We start from the raw sequence: 24,591 nt of genomic DNA, 5'->3' as shown, positions 1-24,591 counted from the left end.
TTTCTTTTTAGTAGCACCAAAATAGTATTATTCAGTAGTTAATGTGAAAGTGGTTGGATTGGAAGCTTTGCACAATCGTATCACATGCAAAAAAATCCAAGAAGTTTGTTTTGAGGTCTTTTAGGAGGTAAGAGTTTTGAAACTCCTTCAAATGTTTCCTTTGACTTCTTGATTTTAATAATACAAGCAAATGGTCACATCAATTTATGCTCATAAGATACCTTGTTGGTAGAATCCCATTTGAAAGCATGCTCAAAAGCTGGGTTAATGTTTTGGGGGTCCCTCATGTGGTTACACTAAACATTATCTAGAACTTAACGAAGGGTTTTTTCCACTAGTTAGTCACAAAGTCAAACTAGCTTCCAAGCTAGGAAGATTTGCCTCAAGCAAAAAATGAAGGATGGAATAACGTTAGCAATTGAAAGGGGGGTTGTTAATGGACACAATAGAGAATCTCATGTAGGTTCCAACAATGGAGGAGCTTTGTAAGTTGGAGTGGTGCCACCTAAAGCCTCAACGTTTGTTCCTCTCTTGCACAATTGTCAATGACAAAGCCAAGTAGGGGGATATGTCACCACCCTTACCTTTTGTAGAGCTCTCCAAAGAGGTTAGTAAACCTTGTTTTTGAGAACACTACTTGTATGTGTTTTGGCCTTGCAAGAATTAAGTGCAAATTTTGTTTTTTCATTCATCTTCTTCATTAGAGAATCACAGGTTCTTTCACAACCCTCCTCTTATTTGTGGAGGATGGAGAAATTATTGAAAAGTGAACCCTACAATCGGAAGAGTTCTCTTTGAAATAGCAGTTTTTTGGTAGAATAACTACTTTGAATGTGATGTCCCTGATATAATTAAATAATAAAATTTAAATACTTTATTGTAAGGCCCCAAATTTAATAACAAATCTTTCGGGCCCTTTATTTAATTAGATTAGTCAAGTCTTTGTTTGGTCGCGTCGTCCCGTTTGTAACCCTTTGGGAAATTTCCCGGAGCCCATATTTATGGCCGAGTCTATCATTTGTGTTGGTATGTAAATTTGGTATTTTTCTCTGTTGTGCGAATTCCTGTTGGAGTTCTGTTATCCGCCATTTCGAAGGTGAAAGACCCTCCCTATTTGGTATTCGCAGTTTCCATGGGAGTAACTCCTCACCCTACTCTGCCCTGCTCTCAGTCCAGGATTGTTGTAATTTGAAGTGCATTAATCTGACCATTCTCTAGGTTGTGCGAATTCTTGAAATATAAATCTTCTTCTTCATCGTTTATCTGGCATCAGACCTTATTGCAAGCTTCATCGTTTCCCTATACCACACTTGATCGAATACACCACACCTTGAACGACCTGGCTCGGGCGACTAGTCTCCACTACTGTACGGTTTGCACTCCCTCCATACGGTTCCCACACCGTACAACCCTCACCCTCACCGTACAGTCACACACCGTACATCCACACCCTCACCGTACGGTCACACACCCTCACCGTACAATCACACACCCTCACTGTACATCCACACCCTCACCGTATGGTCACACAACGTACATTCACACCCTCACCGTACATTGACAAGGGAACATTACAGTGGTGTCAGAGCTGGTGATCTTGCCAGCCTGTCATGTAGTGGATGCAAGTGTACACTACAAGGAGGTATCGTTCGATCGATCGAATGGGGGAACCACAGAATCCTGCAAGAGAAGTCATGGCACTATTAAGGGAGCTAACTAGAAGCCAAGCTCAACTCAATGAGACCATAACCAGAGGGGAGCAATGACAACAAATCATGGAGGAAACCTTACGACAATCGGCCTTGGAAAAAACGAATGGATAACAGAATGGGCAGGGCGATAATTCGGTCATTGGAAGGTCAAACGTCCAACGCTCACATTCACGGCCATTGATGCCGACTTTTCCTCAGAAATCAGAAGCGCCACGTGAGGAGCAAGAACCCACCTTTCAGGAGATGCAAGCACAGTTGAACCAAGATTGGAGGGATGCATGGTACACTTCAAGGGCAACGAGTCCTTGTTATGCTCGATAGTGGGGCCTCGCTCAACTTCATAAACTCATCACTCGTCACCTGAAGGGGTTTGTGTACAAAGGAGCATGAAGGGTTCGATGTCAAGGTGGCAGGAGGCAACGTCCTATCATGCACTCACCTGGTTCTGCAACTGAGCATCACCATGGGAAATTACACGGTGACCAACGATTTCTTTGTAGTAGATCTGGATGACACGGATGTCATATTGGGCATTCAATGGATGGAGACCCTCGACCAATACACTCTAGCTTCAAAAGGATGGAGTTCTCATTCGAGATGGATGGCAGGAAGGTGGTTCTCAGAGGAATGTCGAATGGAGGCCCGAGAGAGATTTTCGCGAAACAGATGGAAGCCATCTTCAGAGATGATGCAGTAGTTTGGGCAGCACATTGCTTGATCTCGACAAAACCTGTGAAAGGGCAACCGACTTACTACCAGGATGAGGAACTTCAGGCGGTTTTGGATAAGCATAGTTTGGTCTTTGTTGATATTCCACTTGGTATACCCCCACATTGAGGGTTTGAGCACACCATCGAGTTGGAGGAAGGAGCAAAACCCGTTATCACCACACCCTATCGCCACCCGAAGAAGTTCAAAGAAGAGATAGAGAAAACGATCCAGGAACTCCTCGATAAAGGATGGATCTGGCCTAGCTCTAACCCCTTTGCATCCTTGGTGGTACTGGTGAAGAAGAAGGACGAAACTCTCAGAATCTGTGTTGACTAGATACCCCATTCCCAGGATCGATGAGTTGGTGGACGAACTACATGGCGCAGTCTATTTCTCCAAAATTGATCTCCGCTTCGGCTACCATCAGATCCGTATGAGGGAGCAAGATGTGGAAAAGACAACCTTCCGTTGCCATAACGGACACTATGAGTTCTTGGTCATGCCATTTGGATTAACCAATGCTCCGACCACTTTTCAGTCCTGCATGAACCACATCTTCAACAAGCAACTGCGTAAGTTCCTACTGGTATTCTTCGATGACATACTCATCTACAACAAGACCTGGGAGGAACATCTAGGACATTTGGATGAAGTATTGGGGATTATGAAATCACAATCATTATATATGCCAAAAGGTCCAAATGTGAGTTTGGAATGACCGAGGTCCTGTACTTGGGTCACGTCATCAACGCTCGGGGGGTACAAGTTCACCAGGAGAAGATTCAGGCAATTTTGGATTGGCCTCCACCCAAGACTCTCTCGGAGTTGCGTGGATTTTTTGGATTGTGCAGTTATTATAGAAGGTTTGTGAAAGGATTTTCACAGCTTGGTGCACCACTGACAGATCTGACAAAGAAAGGATCCTTCCATTGGAATGCGCAGGCGCAACACACCTTCAACAAATTAAAAGAAGTTGTGAGTACGTGTTGGGTTCTGGCACTACTAGACTTCACTCGCCCTTTCATCTTGGAGTGCGATGCCTCGGGAGAAGGCATTGGAGCGGTGTTGATGCAAGACCATCACCCCATTGCGCTCGAGAGTCGGAAGATCTTGGGAGATGAGCGGTTGTACTCCATCTACGACAAGGAGATGCTCGCCATCATGCACACATTGACAAAGTTTTGGTAGTACCTCGTTGGGGCAAAGTTTGTCGTACAGACATACCACAACAGCCTGCGATATTTCTTGGAGCGGAGGGATCTGAATGAACGACAACAGAAGTGGGTGAGCAAAGTCCAGGCATTTGATTTCGACATTGAGTATGTGAAGGGCAAAAATAACGTGGTAGCCAATGCCCTGTGAAGAAGGCCTGCCATATATTCTCTATCCCAGATTTCGGCGGATTGGAAGGAACATTTGTTGGTTGAATACTCCAATAATACTTTTGCCTGCGAACTGATGGATGGTCAAGTGTAGGATGACCGATACAAGGTGGTTGATGACATCATTTACTACAAGGACAAAATTTATTTGGTACCCGAGTCCAAGATGAAGGAAAAGATTCTGAAGGAAATGCACGACTCTCCCTTGGCCGGACACCCGGGATACTTGAAAACCTATAGACAGATCCGTGAAAGGTTTTCCCGGAAGGGACTTAAGAACGACGTTCTGCAGTATGTGCGGGAATGCTCCACCTGTCATCAGAACAAATCTGAGCACACCTTACCGACCTGATTGCTGCAACCACTGCCAATCCCCGACCAGAAATGGGATAGCATCTCGATGGATTTCATTACTGGGTTCGCCAGAGCGCAAGGAAAAGATTGCATTTTCGTCGTAGTAGACCGCTTGACCAAGTATGCCCATTTTTTTGCCATCCCCACAGGATACCAAGCAGTTCAAGTGGCTGATTTATTCTTCCGTGAGGTATTCTGCTTACATGATCTACTGCGAAACATAGTAAGTGATAGGGATACCCGTTTTCTGAGTACCTTATGGATGGAGTTATTTCGGTTGGCAGGAACTGAGTTGTCGCCTAGCACGAGCTACCATCCGCAGACAGATGGACAGATCAAGATTGTGAACAAATGGTTGGAGGGTTATCTCAAGAACTACATCTCAGCACAACAGAAGGCTTGGGTTCGCTGGCTACATTTGGGTAAACACTGTTACAACACCACCTATCACATGTCGATAGGCATGCCACCCTTCAAAGCACTGCATGGTTATGAACCTTCTCATTTTGTTGATCTGGCATTGGGAGATAGTCGTGCACCGAGGGCCAAAGATTGGCTTTAGGAGAGTTTGGACATCTTGACATCTCTCAAAGATAACTTGCAGAGGGCTCAGAACCAACAGAAGATGTATGCCGACTGACACCGGGTTGAGCAAAATTTTGAGGTGGGCGATCTGGTATACCTCCGACTGCAACCGTATATACAATCCTCCTTGAAGACAAGTGGTAAGGAGAAGTTGAAACCACGTTTCCATGGACCCTACAGGGTGGTTCAGAGGGTGGGTGAAGTTGCGTATGAGTTGGAGCTTCCTGAGGGGAGTCGGATTCACAATGTTTTTCACGTGTCATGTCTCAAGAAGGCCGTCGGGCAGCGCGTCACAGTGTCCAAGGATCAGCCACCCATCGACGAAGAAGGAAAACTAATTCTGGAACCGACGGAGATCATCGATGTCAGAGAAAAGAGACTGAGATCACGCACAGTCAAGGAGTTCCTTGTGCGCTGGAAGGATCTACCCATCGAGGATGCCACCTGGGAAGGTGAGCAAATTCAGGAGCATCCAAGTCTGCAATTGCTTGAGGGCAAGAAATTTTTGGCCCTGGAGGACTGTGATGTCCCCGATATAATTAAATAATAAAATTTAAATACTTTACTGTAAGGCTCCAAATTTAATAACAAATCTTTCAGGCCCTTTATTTAATTAGATTAGTCAAGTCTTAGTTTGGTTGTGGCGGCCCGTTTGTAACCCTTCAGGAAATTTCCCGGAGCCCATATTTATGGCCGAGTCTGTCATTTGTGTTGGTATGCGAATTTGGTATTTTTCTCTGTTGTGCGAATTCCTGTTGGAGTTCTGTTATCCGCCATTTCGGAGGTGAAAGACCCTCCCTATTTGGTACTCGTAGTTTCGGTGGGAGTAACTCCTCACCCTACTCTGCCCTGCTCTCAGTCCAGGATTGTTATAATTTGAAGTGCATTAATCTGACTATTCTTTGGCTTGTGCAAATTCTTGAAATCTAAATCTTCTTCTTCATCATTTATTTGGCATCAAACCTTATTGCAAGCTTCATCATTTCCCTATACCACACTTGATCGAATACACCACACCTTGAACGGCCTGGCTCGGGCGACTAGTCTCCACTACCGTACGGTTCTCTCACTGTACGGTTTGCACTCTCTCCATACGGTTCCCACACCGTACAACCCTCACCCTCACCGTACATCCACACCCTCACCTTACATCCTCACCCTCACCGTACATTCACACACCCTCACCGTACAACCGCACCCTCACTATACATCCTCACCCTCACCGTACGGTCACACATCGTACATTGACACCCTCATCGTACATTGACAGGGGAACATTGCATTGAATCGGAAGATTTTGAATCTAAGAATATGCCCTTAGATGCTTAGATATCATGAATTGTTGTTTATGGAATGTTAGGGCTCTAATAGACTCACATGAGAAGTACATTGTGTGAGAGTTTTGACTGAGAGATTTTCTTTGGACAGTCTAGGTTTTTAGAAGATCAATATGGTTTTTTGCTTTTTGTTGTCTTTCCTATTGTATGGCAAGATAGACTTTTTAGTAGCAATCATGAGTAAGGTCATAGAGGGTTGATGATGTTTGTGTCAACCAAGTTGCAACCTCACTATGTTGTGCATGATTGTGACATGTCAAATAGGGCTTTGTGTCCTTTTCAACTTGGATAACAAAGGCCTTGAATTTCTCAATATATATGCCCCAAAGAATGTGGTTGAAATGATCCATCTTTGGTTCTAGCTTTTAGATGAGCTGCGTAAGACATAGCAAGTCTTTAATGATGACTGTAATATGGTTGAGATGATGTGTGATAATTAGGGCCACTGCTCATTGAGATGGACAAGTGATGAGTGTGAGGCATGTTTCTACATGCACAACAAATTTGGCCTATTTTATGACCCTAATAGTGGTTGCTAAAACTTTTCCTCCACATGGTTTTACATAATCCAATTTGCATAGTGTGCTTGATATAGTGATCAAATGTCTTGATTGTACTATGATTTTGGTGCAACTATACTTTTCCTTTGTCGGTTGTTTCACTTTTTTGGTTGAGCCTTTGTTTGATATTTTTCTTTTTTATTATTAATATTCTTTGATTTTCTTTTGGATTGAGTGGGAAGCCCACAATAGAAAATGCTCAATTCTTCCTAAACACATCACTTCTCATGCATTAACTCATTGTAGTTCATATCTGATTTTGCCTTGTATGAAAGGAGAGTTTGGTTGGATTAATTGGTGAGGTAATCGTATGATGTGCATGACTTACTTCATGAGGATCTATGGTATGCATTTGGCTTAAATTCTATGTGGCCATGACTTTAAAGCTCAACGACATCTCGACTTAGCTCGAAGTAATGCCCTTCCACAATACTTTGTAACTCTAGGTTGCCAACCTCTACAACCAAGTGCAAGTTGCCAATGCCTTTGTTTCCAAAGGGGTCCAAATCAAAGCCAAACTTCATTTCTTGAAGGTTGGTGATAGAGTGTCCAAAGATTTTATTCAAGCTTTGTGAGGTCAACATCTTGTTCAAAAAGTAAAGCCACTAAAGAAGCAAATTCTTTCTTTAGAGAGCTTACTTATGTTGTCCATGCTCTAGTGCAAAATTACAAGCATGTTTTACTTGCAATCAAAGCAAGCCTAAAATATGTAGTTGTTCTAGACAAAATACATAATTTAAAATCATAAATCTTGAAATAGGTTTTTTCCCAAAAGATAGTCTCTGCATGAAGACCTTCTAGAAGATCATCTAAAAATATTTCAGATCTAAAAGCAGGATCAGCCAAAAATAGCTACTTTGGAATCCCACATGATGGAATCTGTCAAGGAATCTTGTTGGGCTCTTTGGTTTTAGTGAAGGAATCCCTGGACTCAAGGCATAGAATCCATATGAAAGCCTCAAACATCTAAAGTATAGTTACACTGTCATTGTAGTATCAACCTCATTCAAAACCTTCTTTCCTGCTTGGATATGCCTACAGGTGAAAGCCAACTTCATATTTTCGATGTGTTTGTGCTCCTCCAAGTGTGTTTTTTAGTAGCCTTGGAAATTTTTCTCTTTCATCAACGCATTCGATTTGAATTGCATTTTCATGGGCAAATGTACAAGGACCCAAATTTACAATAGTGGTTATATGTTGCCGCTCAATTTCATTGAGTTTGGATTTTTGATCGCTCAAAATAGTGATAGCATCCTCAAGAAGTTGGATGAAAAGCTTATATTTCTCCAATCAATTGAAAGAAGGATCATCATCAACACTTGTTATTACATCCATTTCAACTAATTTAATTGGACCAAGGATCTTAATTTGATTGAATTTTTCTATAAAATGCTTATATGTAGAGACCCTCTCCATCATAGTCACGTAATGATGGAGAAAGTCAATCAAATTAAAGAATGTTAATTATTCCCAATTGTCATCAGCCAATTAAGTACAAGTGGAGTACTTAATTGCTCTTCACCTCACGTGCTTTGGTCAACAAAGCATATAAGCTGCCAATTGCATGTAACGTTGCTGAAAAATTCTATCAATCCACTTTTTTGTGTTCTTTCCATGTGCGATTAGCTAATCTAGTTTCCTTTGCTGTTCATTGGACTGCAAGATCTGTGCTACAAATCTTAGTGGGCTTGCAATGGGATAAAGTAGATGAGAAAGATACTCTTGGACTTGTTTGCTTTTGGCCTCGAGGACTGCCTTATCCTCACCATCTTTAAGGATTCTGTCCTAGATTTTTGATACTATCTCAACAAGGTCAAATCACCTTGCTGTGACTGTGATCCTAAGTCAGTCTCAATGACCTGGAAATTTTAATGTTCAGTGTTTTGTATTGTTTTTCCTTAAGGAAAAATAGTTGTCTCGATGATCAAATGACCATTTTCTGCTCTTCACCTGAAACCGCTTCTTGGACATTGACTTAGAATAATAGAATTGTGTTGTAAAATTAATTTGATATGGAGGAGCAAGGTTGCTCTTTTTAGCCACCTCAAGTCTCACGCACTCCAATGCTACTCGTCTTCTAATAAGATTAGGAGAAGGAACAATAATGATAGGTCAGGTCTTAAGAGAATGCGCACTAGGATCATGACTAATAGGAGGTGGAATATTTTTTAGATGAGGTGGAGAAGGAATGGGAAGTAAAATGGAAGATGTCTCAAGAATAGTAACAAACTCACTTGTAATTGCTGAAATTCACCGATTCTTGTTGATGTGGCTAAAGTTGTACTTCAACTCTTTCTAGTCAACACAAAATAGAATGGTAAGTATCCTATCCTCTCTTGAATAAGGAAAAATACCTAATGCTGTTTTAAATGATCAAAGGGGACAACCTCAAGGTTCAAAATGTCAGGTCTTGATGGCTTAGGATAACTTAGCGGTTTGATGTGTTTTGCTGGTAAACACAAAGGGCCTTACGTTTACAACAAGCTGGCATGCATCCGACAGTGCTGCAATTCTTAAGCTGGAAAAATAAATGCAAAAGAGATAGGGTTTACGGATCCTAAGTACAATGGTAGTAACGGTTGGTGCTGCAGGTAGACAAATTTCAAATAAACTAACCCGTGCTTCGCCAGACATATACTCACAACTTCATAGAGATAGTGCAAGCTCCAAGGGAATGAAAGATTTTTAGACTGGAGGTACTCATTTAGGCACTCAATTCTGGCGTAGCCCAAGACAAATACCTATAGTTGAACTAAGCACAATAGTAAGGTTCAGACTAACCATGCACGATGACCTACAATTAGTAGGTCCCCAATGGTATGAACCTGAATTCAAATCAAATACCGCCCCCCCCCCCCCCAACCCCACATTTCACCATTAAAATCACTGAATTTTAACTTAACCAGCAGAAGGGAAACCATGCACACAGAAGAAAACAAGAATAACAAACACCATACTTCAATGTTCATATATTTATTTCAACTGCCATTACAACAATTTCTTCCAGTAGTCCTATTCTACTCCTAATCTGCAAACTGCTAAAACATCCAAGTATCTAACTCCTAAAAAACCCTTTACAAAAGAGAGGCACTGGCCTTTTATAGATTTTACATTTTACATTTCAGATTAAGGGCCAGGATTGATTTCATCAAATGGCTGCAATCTGCCTTCTAGAAGCTTGGCAACTTTAACCCATGCCTAGTAACTCTTGGCTGCCACTTTCAACCACTTTCTCAGCTACTGACAACTATTCTACATCAATTTGGTCAATCAGGTAGCTGAAGAATAACTTGTGTACCCCATTGTTTTAAATGCATTAAATAGGGCCCACAGGTAGCTATTTACATTAAAAAAAAATCAGTTTTTACAAACTGATTTTTTGGAATTTCAAGCTATGCAATTTTGTAAATGTTATGTTGATGTCTTTTAGAGACTCACAATAGCATCACTTTGGTCCCGACTTTATGGCGTGCTCTTCAATGTTTTAGAATCACCATTTTGATCCTACACGTTGCATCTTCATCCTTCGGCCCTGGCGCTCTTCAGTTTGAGCTTTAAATTTTCCCTTGACTCTTACCAGCGACGTTGATCTACAAAAGCAAGTTCAACTTGAATTAATCACCTCGAAAAATTTAAGTAATTTTAACAAATATTAAATGTTGTCAAGGCAACACTGGACTTTGTTTTGGCGAACATAAGGGGAAAATAAAAGATGTTTACTTTTAAAACAATTGGAACCTCTTTTACTTCATTTCATTTTTAACTTAAGATCGTGCCACTTTAAAGGGAAAAGTTAGGTGATTTGGAACAAAAGTGCCAAAAAGTTCCCTTTAAAGATTTCACTTAATGTTCTCCCTTTTAGGGAAAACTTCGGCGATTTGGAGCAAAAGTGCCAAAATTTTCCCCTCCATTTGAAGGAAAAAGTTTGGCGATATTAGGCCAATTTGCACATAAGCGCTTTATGCTTACAAACCTATCGAAACCACCGCCCCTTGCGCCCTCCCTTTTTCACTTTTCACTTAACGGTTTGCACTTAAGGGGATTTTTAGGCAAACAAAGGCAATATAGAGACCTTTGATTTCAAAACGTTAGGCCCTTTGGTATTTTTATCGGCCTGTTGGTATCTGGTTTATCATCTACCAAACATTAGGATAGGATACCCAAAGGCATTCTACCCTCTCCTGAAAAATCACTACTGATTCCAAGGTCTATATGTGCGAACAAGCGATTTTAGTGGAAAAGCTTCTTGGGTAGTGTATGGTGAAAATCTCAAGGGGGACTTACGTTTAACAACTGTCTTGAACTGCTGGACTTAGATGGATTTAGCAATTTTAAGCTCTTTTTTTTTTTTGATTTTCCGGGATTTAGACTTTCAAAAAAGGAGAAAAGAGATAGGGTTAAGAAGGCTAATCTAGTCCTACAAACTCCAGAGACTGTATCAATTGGATGCTCTCGAGAAACCAAACTTTGTTTCGCCACACTAGGGACAACTACACAAAGTCAGTGCAATCTTTGATGGGTTGTGCTTATGATTGAGATGTTGGGATGCACAGAGGACGGGCTTAGACTAACTTTGCACGGTAAAATGGAAATCATCCATTTACCAAAAGTATGAGCGGAGATACACCATCAATTGACACTTATCAAATCCTTCATTCAAATTAACAACGACGAAAGCAAATCTAAATTAATTTTAACTAAGTGTTGAGGAAATTGAAACCATGCAAATCATTCAAACAATAGGGATTACAAAGCAACACACATGCAACATATTATCTGGAAATGACCTTATGCAACAATACATCAAAAACCTCATACCCTCCAAATGAGAGGAGGTAGCCTTATATAGTTTTCAAGAATAAATGAACGGCCGAGATCAAACAGTGATCAAGGGCCAAGATTGAAAGTTATAAACCCTAATTAGGGTTTCCCAAAACACCATCAGTTCGAGTGAATAAGAAAGTGACACATGGCATAGCTGCTAATCTCACTGGGGTGAGCGCCTACTTTCCTCCTTCGTAGATTCGATGTACCTAGACACAATGAGCTTGACCTCCTCCATGGTGACATTTGACAAATTGCCAATCTGGAAGTCGATGATGTCCACATCATCGGTACAGGTAGCGAGGATGCTCTCCCACTCAACCGCTTGGGCAAGAAAATTTTCATCGATGAAGAGAAAATTTGCAATTTTCAAGAGATCGCCTTTGTCAATCATCCTTGAATCCTTGAAGAAGTTAGACTGGATCCTGGCTCTCAGGTTTTCTGCTTGCAAATCTTTCTCTCTTATGCTTTCCTTCTTCCAGATCTCTGACGCCACATGGAATACCTTTCCCAGGATCTCTCTAACACTTTCCTCTGTCTCAAAGCACTTGGTCTCGGATTTCTTCAGAACTTCAATCCCAGTGACCAATGCATAGTACCATGTGCTGAAGTCGTACCTGTCTCCGGCCTGTATGATACCTGCATCCACTAGGCTTCTCTTCGACAAGCCTCGGATAACCTTCAAATGTGGGAGTATTTCATTTTGAATTTCATCCACATCCTCCCAATTGGTGGCTAGATCCTGGATACGATTGATCAGTGAAGAGGCTGACTCATGTGCCGATACTAAATTCTCTACCAGTATGTCAGCACGCGCCGAAGTGTCTGAAATCCACTCCTTTGTTTGAGTGTACAAGCCCTTCATATCATCATAATCCTTCATCGATCCTTGCTGAAGAGGCTGTGGTGGAGTAACCGGGATCTCACGGTTGAGTGGTCTGGTAAGATGGAGAATGTACTTTCTCCACTGCTGGTTTTCTTCTTCAACCTTCTTCCTCTTTTCTTTTTCATGGACTAGACTTGCCTTCAGAGCGTTGCAAGAGTCGTCAAAATACTGGACCTCTTGGTCTTGGGTGGGCTTACCCAGCTCTATGGTGGTAATCTTGTAATCTTTGGCAGCGACATTGTCCGTAGTCTTTCCTTCTTTGGGCACCGCTATCTGGATTGTTCTGAACCCTGCACTGTCTCTCTGAATTAGAGAAAACTTTCTGGTGGGCTTGGGTGGTTTATTTATAGTGGGCTCATTCACCCTCTCCAGAAATGTTGCAGTGACCTCTTCGGAACATGCCTCCTTGGGGACCTTGGCCTTTATTCTTTCCCTCAGCCAATCCGGAATGGTTGATTGCTCTACAGCATTCTGGTCAAACTCATCATCTGCCTCTCCTGGGTTTGTTGGTATGCCATCCAAGAAGACTGTAGGCGCTTCAGCTTGCTCTCTGTCTGGACTTTGGACGACCTCTTCCACTGCTTCCTTAACCGGATGAGAAGGCAGTCTCACTTCATCGTCAATCATGCAGATGTTCATCTCTTGCTCCCCAATTGCATTCTGATCGGGTACAATGGAAGCGACACTCAGGATGGAATGGCCTTCACTGGACTCCCTTCTTTCACCTACAACCCTTTTCCCTGTGACCTTTGTGGAACTTCCAACCAACTCCTTCCTCTTTCTAGATTTTGGGCATCACCAACAGAGGTACAAGGATTGATGGACAGAGTATCATCTACTCCCATCAATTCGTAGGTCAAGGTCACACCTTTGGCCTTTAACTGCCTTGTCTTTTCAGACGTCCACCACCTCAAATACTCAACGACTGATCTCATGAGGTCTGCTAGATCTGACTTCTCCCCCTCTGTCCAATCTATTAAAACTAGGGGTTCATTTTTCATCTTTTCAAAGCCTGGCTGTTGAAGCTCTAGGCTTTCCTTCACTTGATCGACAACTCTAAATACCTCTGTTGCTCTCACCAAGCTCAAAGGAATTCTCGACCAGAATCTCTTCCTGATCTCGAAGCTATCGGCTGCGTTAGCCCAATAATCTTCTAGATCGGCTCTGTGTTCATACGTTGTCCCTTCGACCTTATTTATCCTATGGAACGGATCAAAATTCCTTCTCGCCTTGTACTGATAAAAGGGATACCAGCCTAGCTCCTTCTCAGTTGTCGCAGCAGCTTGTGCCGATGGACATGTTTCCAGCCCATTACCAATTGTAAGAGAGGAAGTCCCTGCCTTCTTCTGTTTTTCCCTCTGAATTACCATATACTCTTCTAATTGCCTTACAACTTCGAGTAACACAACTCGGTTGGTAGGGTAAGCTGGAAGCTTGTAGGGAGGCCCAGAGAATCCCTGAATTCGAAGGTAAGTGAACTTTGGATATTGGATGTACCAATATCTGAACCGATTGATGAAGTCCATAGACTCTTGAGAGAGTCTCAGGTGCAGCCCACCTTGCAATGTCCGAGTGATGTGCATAAGGAAAGTATCATTCACTCTTTTGAAATGGAATTTCTCTTCCATGTGGAGCTGGGGATAGCAATCGTACACTGGAAACTGGTTCTCCTTGTTCCCTACTTCTCCTCTACAAGTGAGACCTCTGTATCTGTAGGTCCTAGCCAAGGAATAAAACAGGTAGGAACTCATGAAGAAAGTCCTATTCGTCTCTAGGTTCCTCAGCTGGCTGTCTAGGTTGTCGCTGGTCATCTTGGCCCAGTCTATCATTTTTACTCCATTGATTATTTCATTAATGAAATAATACATCCAGTGTTCGAATGGAGCTCCCTGAGGGTTTCCCATTATTCTATTGAGCAGGACGATCATGTCTCCAATGTCTTCCTTGAAGTATGCTTGCACTAGGCTCTTCCTCTAAAGTTTGGAGGCGCCCTTCCTTGGCTTGTCTAGCCAGGAATGGTTAACTATGGCATCATATTCCTCCAGGTGGTCCTGATATAGACCGTCAGCTTCATCCTTTGTCATATACACTGTGTTGTGATACTCTGGGATCCTGAAGGCCTCTCTGATGGCCACATCACTGATGTTCGCCAGTACCCTTCCATCAGGTGCAACAATGTCTTTACTGATGGGGTTGTAATGTTTGGCACATTTGACTACTAGTTCATTGCATTGCATGTGTTGTCCCCATTTTTGTTTCCAAAAATGAAGGACCACTACATGAAATTTTTGTGAAAAAGTGAAATTTTTTACTCTATGGCATGCTTCCTGAGGCAGAATTTTGACTAATCCTTGGACTGGCTTAATCCTCAGTCCATCCTCGAACTGCGTTTCGAATTTCGTCAAATTCTGGGTTCGTTTGCTATGTCTTTCCTTCAATTTCGGGTTTTAAAATCCCGACTGCAGGTGGAGAATTTTCTTCAAACTGCAAGTTTTAATGATATTCATTGTTTTGGTTGTTGTAGGGAAATTTTTAGCTTATTACATGTGCACTGCTATTAAAAGATGTTACTTGCAATTTGTTTTAAATTTTCCTTTCTTGTTTTTGTCTTTTTTATTGTTTTTTGGTCTTGTTTAGTTAAAATAGGGATTTTTTGGCTCAATTACAAGTAAACTTGCAATTTTGTCAAAAAACCCCTACTTTAATGGTTTTTGCATGTAATAGGGATTTTGAATCCCCATTACATATGTGCAAGTATTTTTAACTTGTTGTAGGGATTTTATTTCCCTTTTACAAGTAATTAAAACTTGTATTCCTCTCCAAAAAACCCGATTTTGCCTTGCAAGTGTATTTTTGACAATTTTAAACTTGTCATTTGTCTAAAAAAACCTGATTTTGGCTTTGCAAGTGAAAAAGTAAAAAAAAAACTTGTCATTTGTCCAAAAAATCCCGATTTTGGCTTGTAAGTGGAAAAAGTGAAATTGAAACTTGTTATTCTCCCCCCAAAACCCGATTTTCATTCCCTTGTGCAAAATCGAACTTGTCTTTTATTCCAAGAAACCCGAAATGCAAGGAAAAACAGTTTTTGACCATTTCAAGGCAATTTTTGTGGAGAAATTGTTGGAGGAGGAAGGCGTTTTGGCTTGCATCCTATTCTCATGCATTCTTGGACACCTTTCATGCCAAATGGAGGTTACATTGACTGGTTTTTCGCCCTAGATCAGCAATCACGTTTTTATTTAGTGCCACATTTTGGTTGATTAAATCCCAAACAAGCTGCAAACTCCTAAGTCGTTTTGCCCTCTCTCACCTAGGCGTGGAGTTTGGGAGGAGATTTGAGCTATTTATTGATGCCATTGAAGATGCAAATATTGGCCACGTTTTGCAAACGCTTGTCACTATTCCTTCTACTCCTTCTTAGGCGTTTTGTTCCAATCCTCTTGAGTGTGCTCTCTCATTGGCATTTCGGTTCTCCAAGTTTGGAATTGCTGCTTCATTTATCAATTTGGGGCATTTTTGCAAAAACGTGTTAAGGGTTTGGCATTGCGGATTGCTTCTATTTTATTGGTTTTCCTTGTTCTTTCCAAGAATTGGTTGCATTTCTTGAAGAGGCATTTTCAGTTTGAAGAAAGGTATGTTCTCTTTCCTTTCTTTCCTTCATTTTTTTTTTCTTGCTCTCTTGGTTATCTTTCTTAGTTGCATTTTTGGAATGTATTGTTCTTCCCCCAAAAATCGCTTTTTGTGAGAGGATTCTTCCCTTGGTATGCAATTTTTGAATTGCATTGTTCTTCCCTAAATTTTCCCTCTTTACTTGTATTCAGGATTTTTAATCCCGATTACAAGTTTGCTGGAAATTCTTGCTCTTCCCATTTTCATGAAAACCGGATTACGTGTTGAAGAGTTCTTCCCATTTTCATGAAAATGACTTTCCCGGATTTTCCCATTTCTATCCATTCATGTTCCCCATATCCATACTTTCCATTTCCGTCATTTTCCGCAAGTCAAAATCTCATTTTTCGTCCATTTCTCCATTTTCGAATTTACAAGTGTACTTGTATTCGGGTTTTAAAACCCCGATTGTATGTATGTTCTTTCCAACTTGTATACCTGCAAAAATTCTCCCAAGATCCGAAATTGGTCAAAGTCCGGATTTTCCCATTTCTACATATTTCCCCTCTTCCTCTCACAAAATCATGAAATTCAAGAATCAAAGTTTTACCCATTTGGAGAAGGAAGAATGATATTAGCAGCTGACTATGATGTTCCCTTAACTTTTTAAGTCTTCATCACAGTATCCCAGGTTCACAATCAATGTCAGATTTGCCGGCATCTCCAACTCCAAAGAAGATGAAATACAAATATGACAAATACCAGAACGAGGTTGCACCTTCCCAGGTTTCTTTTCCTTTGGATCACATCAGAGACACGGAGATAGGGCATATTGATATGTCGGAATTCGTCAAAAGGGTAGAAGATCCACAGGATAATAACTTGCAGTGGCTGTTGGACAGCCATATCCATCATGCATCTTCCTTCCCGGTGGCTGCCCTAGAACTTGAGTTCGTTTTTGCATGCGCCCATCATTTTGACAAGGAATCAAGAGTCATAAAAAATGATGATGATGAAGCTATAATCTGTCTCGATGCAGATACAATCGAGAAGGTCTTCAGAATACTTCCTGCACTTGTCTATATGGAAATCTCCAAAGAAAGTGCAGCAGAGTATTATGTGAAGAGGGAAAAAGATTGCAAGCGACACATTGATAGGTGGATCCAAGAGGCATGAGCCTCCTTCTCAAGGTGGGCGAAATTGTACCGCTGCGATTTCCAATGGGAGATAGGAGACACCATAACCCTCCTTAGCAGGATGATGGGCCTTGAGCATTCCAATGTCTTTGAGCCATGGATGTACCAGTTCATCATGTTCATACGACAGTCTCATCACATTTCATGGGGAGAAGTCATCAGCTATGCCTTGTGCGAACAACTTGCAGCAGTTCCTACCACCATGACCTTCTTCATGAATTCATATTTGGTATATTTGGCAGCATCACTTGGACACTTTCCAGGTCTTTCTACCAAGGGTGATCGCTCACTTTACCAGTTTGGGAATATTATGACCAGTTGTCGTTGAGACCCAGCAGACTGCATTTCAGAAGGGTCCAAGATGCATTCTTCGGATATTTCATGTGTCAGTTTGACAGAAATCTTAGGAACAAGAGAGTATCAGATGAGGCATGGGATAAGGTGTGCGAGTATGGATGTTTGTTTTTGCAGTTTCCCACCTTCACCTATATGAGGATCAGATGCTATGATGGTCAGCCATACATGCTTCCTAGATACCCAACTGATAAGATCATTCTTAAGGAGTTGGGAAGACAGATCATGACTGTCCACACTTTTCAGTCTGCTAAGCACAAGGCTGGAATGGGGATCTCTACCACAAACCCATTGAAAATTGGCCGGTACTCCCTTGTCACATCTGTGAAGGCTAAGGCCATGGAGGCTGAATTGTAGGAAATCAAGCTCAAAAGGTTTAAACCTAGAGCTGATTTTGATTATAGAGGTATGAAGGAGAAGATCAAGAAATCCTTTGTGCATGTTCATCGCATTGAAGACATCTCGGTAGATTTTCGCACAGAAGTCGAAGTCCTCAAGATGGATTACTGCAGGCTCACTGTTGAGCAAATTGTTGATTTGAACTTGGTGGATATCCCACAAGGGATGATTAATGACGGGCATATACTTGATCCTGAATACAGTCCACGGAGGGTTGAGGAAGCTCCACTTCCTTTGATCCAATGGTCACACAAGGAGTGCATCTCCATCCTTGACAGATTTCAGCCTATCTTGGCCAACACCAACTCATGGCTGAAAAGTAATGCTGTTAGACTTATCAAAATCAAGGTTGGTAAAGAAGATGATTCTACGCGGCCTCTTGGACGGAAGTCTGAGATTCAGATTGACAACAAGGAGGGTGCTTCATCTTTAGGCACAAGGATCAAGTTACGAGTCAGTTGTGCAGTAGTGCTTCCTCCTGAGGAGACGACTGTGCATGGGAAGGAAAAATCACGATTCCATGTTCAGGTGATCGATCTGGATGATCCAGAAGAGGGGCAACAATCTGATGATGCTCCCAAGTCTCCAGTTTCAGACTCACCTCATGAGGTCATTCCTCCAGTTTCCATTGAGACGCCTCTTTCTCCTCCTGATTTGCTTGTGGATGAGTCTCCTCAGAATGCAATTCCCATTTCAGCATACGAGTCATCTCCTGATCATCAACAAGAGAGTGTGTTGAAAGTTCCTGAGAATATTCCTACTTGCATTCAGTTATCAGAAATTGATACTTCCACTTCTGGTTTTGAAGAATTCATGAGGCAATCTTCATGCCCATTGGTAACTGAGCAAACCGTGGTCGCCGTCCAAACAGATATTCCTCCCAGGATGACCACGGTGATTCAAACAGAAACTGCTTCTCCTTTGCCTACGACTGTGATTGGAGGGGAGTTGATGACTTTGCCTCCATGGCTTAGTTCTTTCACCCCGAAAAGGAAGAAGCTAGAAATCTCACCCGACGCCTTTGACTATCAGCAACTGAAACAGTCCAGATCCAAAGTTGCTAAGAAGGCCAAGACTATCTCTAGGGTAATTGTTGATAGCAATAAGATGAAGGTAGCTGAAATTGTGGAACCTATTGCAGATAAGCCACTTGATGAAATGTCAGTTGCTAATTATAAGGTTACAAGGATAGAGTTGGGCAAGCAAACGCATGAGGTCATTAAACATGATGCTCAGTTTTCTGTTGCTTCACTGGTACAAAGGTGTGATGATCTTCTAGCAAAGAAAGACAAGCTAGAAGAGGAAAACCGACAACTTATGGTAGTCGTTCATAAAATTACAAAACTTGCTGCTGAAGGGAGTAACTCCATAGGTTCTTCTGGTTTCCAAGAATCAATTCGTGGAGTGGAAAGGGCTGCTCAGAAAGTACAAGCACTGGATTCCTGGGTTGATCAACTTCATGATCAATGTGTACAGGTAATGAAAGACATTTTTCAAATAATGTCTAAGTTAGAGACCATTGAGGAGAAACTGGATCAAACTTCGAATACTTTCAAAAAGAATCTGGAAAGTGTTGAAGAAAGTTTGACAATTTGGCGTACCATGCCCCAACAATAGTTGAGTGTTCTACAGGAGCACACCATCATCTCTTCTAGGGTCATATACTTGGAATTTGAAGAACTCCTGGAAAACAAGACCCTTGTTCTTAAATCCCTCATTGAGGAGATTGGTGATGCAAAGAGATTTTGAGGCGAAGTTTATCGAGATATTGTCTCACATTGTGAAAGGGCCTCTTGCAACATAGTAAGTCAGGATGGAGAGCTGATTCCAGAAGAAGAAGTTCTTGCTGATTTACAGATGAGGATTCATAATGAATGGAGCAGCGAACAATTCTCGGCAACTTCGATTCAAGCATTGATGAAACACCAAGCCTTTTTGCATGAAATCCAGTCTATCTTGGATAAAAACAATTCTGCGCTCCTCTGCTGTCACGACACTATTGTGAAGACTATGGTTGTTGCCAAGAACACCCATGAACCGAATCCCGATGAACTACAATCGAGCATCCAGAAATTTCAAGGATTTGTGTCTTCACAAAATGCAACTTAAGTATTTTTCAACACTTAGTTGAATTTTCCCTCTTTTGTAATCTTTAGTTGTAATTTAGTTTTGACAAATTACATGTAAAAGTATTTTTTGTAAAAAGCAAGTTACACATTACTTGCACTTTTGTAATTACATGTAAGGCAACTACAAGTTGTGTCTGATTAGGACTGTAGTTGGAATAAGTCTTAGTTAGTTGGAGTAACTCTTAGTTAGTTAATGAAGTCTCAGTTAGTTATTGAATGAGTCTTGGTGGTTGAGAGAATCTCTGAAGTTGGTTAGGATCCTCCCACCTTTTTCTCAAGGCTCCTCTTCTATAAATACTTGAGGAGTCCATTGTAATTATTTATCTTTTGGAAAGCAAGCAAAAACTCTTCCAAATTTACAGCAAGAAGTCTTTGAACTTATGTATGTGAATTGAAGGTTTTGAAGAATAATAAAGAAGGATTACTTAAGTTTTGAGTCTTTGAGCTACATGTTTGAGTTTGAATTTTTTTAATTTCTTCCATGCAAAGTGTTTCTAAAGGAGCTTAGTCCAATCTAATTTAAAGTCTTTGAGCTACAAGTAGAGAAGATTAATTAAAATAGGAAACTCTCTTGAAGGAGCAGCAAGTCTTTGAGCTTGCGTCTATTCTTGAGGAAAAATTACTGTTTGATAAGAAATAGTAGCAAGTCTTTGAGCTTGCATTAGTTCTTGTCTTTCTGTTGAAAGAATAGATTATTCTAGTCTTTGAGCTGTTATCTTTTATTCGTTGTAAAATTTAATATAGCAAAGGGTAGATAGGACTTCCAATAGTCAAGTCTTTGAGCTTGATATTGCTGTCCCGTCCCGAAGGAAGTGACGGAAGTCTTTGCACTTTCAGGAAACTTCATTTCCTTTCTCTTATTTCACTTGAAAGTGGTTATTGCTGTTCATATTCAATCGCTATCCTTTTCTGTGAAGAGAAAAGGATATTGTCTTTCTTGAAAAAAGAAGAAAGATTTCTGTCCCATCCTATTTTATTTTCCAAGTTGTAGTTAGATAGGGGGAGCCTTCCCTTAATTAGGAGAGTTTTTACTCGTGTGCTGTGGTTGAAACCACAATTTTGTATATTTCCCCAAGTGTACATAATTTTCAACCAACAGCATGGTGGGGAGGAAGCCAACAGCATGCATGATGCCACTCTTCATCATCTTTTGCGCAATGGTGGTAGGCACAAGGTTGTCCAGACCAAACATTCGCTTCTTAAATTCCCTCAGATTGATGTGTCCGAGGTTGGTGTTGCTGACGTTCTTCCATTTTGAAGTCATCCTTGACTCCGACATCTTTATCCACTTGAAATTTCATAATGTTTAGGACCTGCAGACAAACAATGAAATTTTAAGTTTAGAAAATAATTTGCAAAATTTCGAAAAAAATAACTGGGCCGTGAAATGGCTAAGTGTCGGAAAATTTTATCTTATATTTAGTCATGAAAAATTGAAATCTCATTTGAAAAACCTTTCAATCCCAAGGACGATCGTGATCGTCAATCAACACTGAGTGTCATAACTTTGAAAAACTTTTTTACTTAGCCAAAAAAGAAAAATGATTTTCTTTGTCCAAAATTTTCGAAAAATCGTTTATTAAATTCTGGAAAATATTAAAAAAAAATCCATAAATCTGTATCATGAATTGAGTTTCACCTTCGAATGGGTAGAAGTAGGGCTAGAATTCTCTCAAGAACACTCAGAAAATTCAGAAAAGGTTAAATAATTCTTCCTCGTACTAGTTGTCTTTCTCCAAAAATCTGTGAAACTTTTTCCAAAAAAGTTATCCAACTTCCAGCAATATCAAAAATTTTCTCCAGATGATCTTCAAACTGAAATACTTTACTAAGCTCTCCTTAGTAACTTCGAACTTCTTGGTGTAGAAATGAAGTTTACAATGAAGTATTTGTAAATAAGGTTAAATCCTCAATTAGAAACACTTAAAATCTTCCAACTCATACTTCCAATTCTAACTTCATTCTTGAGGAAAGTGTTGTCATGTTTCCAAGTTTTAAGAAAATATCTTTTAAAAAAAAAACTTTCCATTTTGATTATAGGTTCGAAATATTTACTAATCTTCCAATATTTTCTTTCAAAAAAAACTTTCCATTTTGATTTAAGTTCGAAAATATCCAATAATCCTTCAATATTCTCTCTCAAAAAAAAAACCTTCCATTTTGGATTTAAGTTCAAAAATCTTTAATAATCCTCAAATATTATCTTTCAAAAAAACTTTCCATTTTGGATTTAAGTTCGAAAATCTTTAATAATCCTCAAATACTCCAATTTGAAAACTTTCTATTTTGGATTTAGGTTCGAAATCTTGGAGGATTTTTATGACATCACTTGCATTTTGTTGATTTTGCTTGACTTTCATGTGTAGGCGGACTTTTGGAGGTCTTCCTTGATGTTCTTCACTTGCATGGCGGAGATTTAGAGGTCTCTATGTAGGGCTCTAGGCTCATATACCTCTAACATGGCGGAGTTTTAAGTGGCATCTTCCCAAGACATGGTGGACTTTGGTGACTCCTTTACCTTGGGCGGACTTTGGTGACTCCTCTATCATCTCCTTGGATAGGGCGGAGTTTTCATGGGGCTCTTCCTTCATGACTTAGCATCTTGGGCGGAGTTTTAAGACTTCTCCAACATGGGCGGACTTCTCCGAGATCATCATCATTTTGCTAGGGTACGGCGGACTTTAGAGGTGGCACCAAGGAGGGCGGAGTTTTGGGCTCCCTCTCCTTAGTCTTCTTGACCTATGGCGGACTTTGGAGACTCCTCTACATGGCGGGCTTTAGGCTATACCCCTTCATGGCAAACTTCTAGACCTCTCCTCATGGGCTCCTCCTTGGCTATCCTCCTTCCTTGGGCGGACTTCTAGAGGGTCTCATGGATAGGGCGGAGTTTAGACAAGGCTCCCATATGGCGGACTTTGGAAGGTTGGCCTTCATGGCGGACTTTGGAGTGTTGACCTTCAACATGGTAGGATAGGGCGGAGTTTCAAGACTTCTCCCAAGGCTTCTTCAAGGTATGGCGGACTTTGAGAATCCCTCTTCATGACTTATCCAAGACATGGCGGACTTCCTTGATGTGACCCCAAGGCATAGGGCGGAGTTTTATTGATAACTCTTTCACCTTCACACACCTTCCTTCTAAGGCGAATTTTTGCTGAGGCTTCCATATGGCGGACTTGTCTACACCTGCCATGACATTCAACCTTATCCATTAGCCATACTAACACAAAATTTTGGAAAATTTCAAAATTTCACATCTTAACCAAAATTAACCAGATTAACTTGAAATTTGAAATCCACATTTAGGCAAACCATTTGAAGCGATACAACCCCTAAAATGTAGGGAACTAGCTTTTTAGTCAAAACTTGGAATTTTTGGGTCTCGGTCGAAGTTGGTCAGTGGTGCTAGTGCAAACCCTAGATTCCCATCCTGAAAAAGCAAAAAACAGGTATCCCTAAAAAGTAGGGAAAACTTTCTAAAAATAGCCATACTGGGGATCGGGCTGAAAATGCCAAAAATGAAACTTCCTAAAAAATAGGAAAAAGCAAAAAAGCAGACTTTCTAAAAATAGAAAGTTGTCCAAATTTGTCCAAATCAATTGCGATCTTCGTCCTCCGGCTTGTCTAAGCACTCTGGTGGTGTTTGTACTCTGGAATCACACAATTTGCAAAAACTAACTTTCAATCGTCAGGGCCTGAGTTGCTCAAAACTAGGCAAGGCTTGGTAGAATTGAAGCGGAAGGTCATAGGATACTAACAAAAATCCTAGGAAGTAGGAAAAGAGAGGGTCCCCATTTGCAATGGGGCGATGTGTGAAAAAGGTCGCAACACGGCCCTTCTAGGGTGGTTTTAAAAATCGCTTCGATACTTGCCATGTCTTTCTATTTTTTTTTTTTAACACCATTCGTTTCCATGCTTTACTAAAGTCTCATTTTTTCTGGTATATAATTCGGTGAATACAAGGCCAAAATAGGGAAAGAGTGCTCGAATTTTGTGTAAATGATGTTCAATTTACATTCAATATGCAAGTTATATTCTATTATCTAATTTGGTATTATTACTTTCTTATTGTATATATCTAACTATCTTCTTGCTTGTGGCAGATGAGAGGAACATTTAATATTTTCTATGTCCTATCTCAAGAATGCCACTTACTATAAGTATATGACAAATGAGGCACGGTCAAGCAATGCCTTGATGGGTCATGACCGATCAAGACATTACTTGATCGTGCCTTTTTGTTTATATTAAGAAACAACATGTTACGTAAATGCCAATCGGTGTGGAGTATGACCAAAGATTATCGGTGTTTACCAAGCGCTAACACCCGATAGTATATCGGTGACTGTCAATGCTAACAGCCGATAGTTATCGGTGTGTTAGCCTTGACAACCGATAACTATCGGTGTAGACTAACACACCGATAACTATCGGTGACTAACATAATACCACCCGATATGCATTCCGATATATATTACATGCACCCCGATATAATATGCAACCCGATCTAATATAATATGCAATCCGATAATATATTAATCGGTGTCATCATTATT

The 24,591-nt window shown here is 40.8% G+C and overlaps 1 protein-coding gene across 2 annotated transcripts in view; it reads left to right on the top strand.

The window, feature by feature from the left end:
- The window catches only part of LOC131062195 (DNA repair protein RAD51 homolog 3), a 205,242-nt gene that overhangs the window by 16,611 nt on the left and 164,040 nt on the right, over positions 1-24,591 (top strand). The window lies entirely within an intron of this gene.

Source organism: Cryptomeria japonica, chromosome 5 (assembly GCF_030272615.1).
Source record: "Cryptomeria japonica chromosome 5, Sugi_1.0, whole genome shotgun sequence".
Taxonomy (NCBI): Eukaryota; Viridiplantae; Streptophyta; class Pinopsida; order Cupressales; family Cupressaceae; genus Cryptomeria; species Cryptomeria japonica.
Note: the sequence above shows the minus strand (reverse complement) of the source record. Positions and strands in the feature narration are given on the sequence as shown.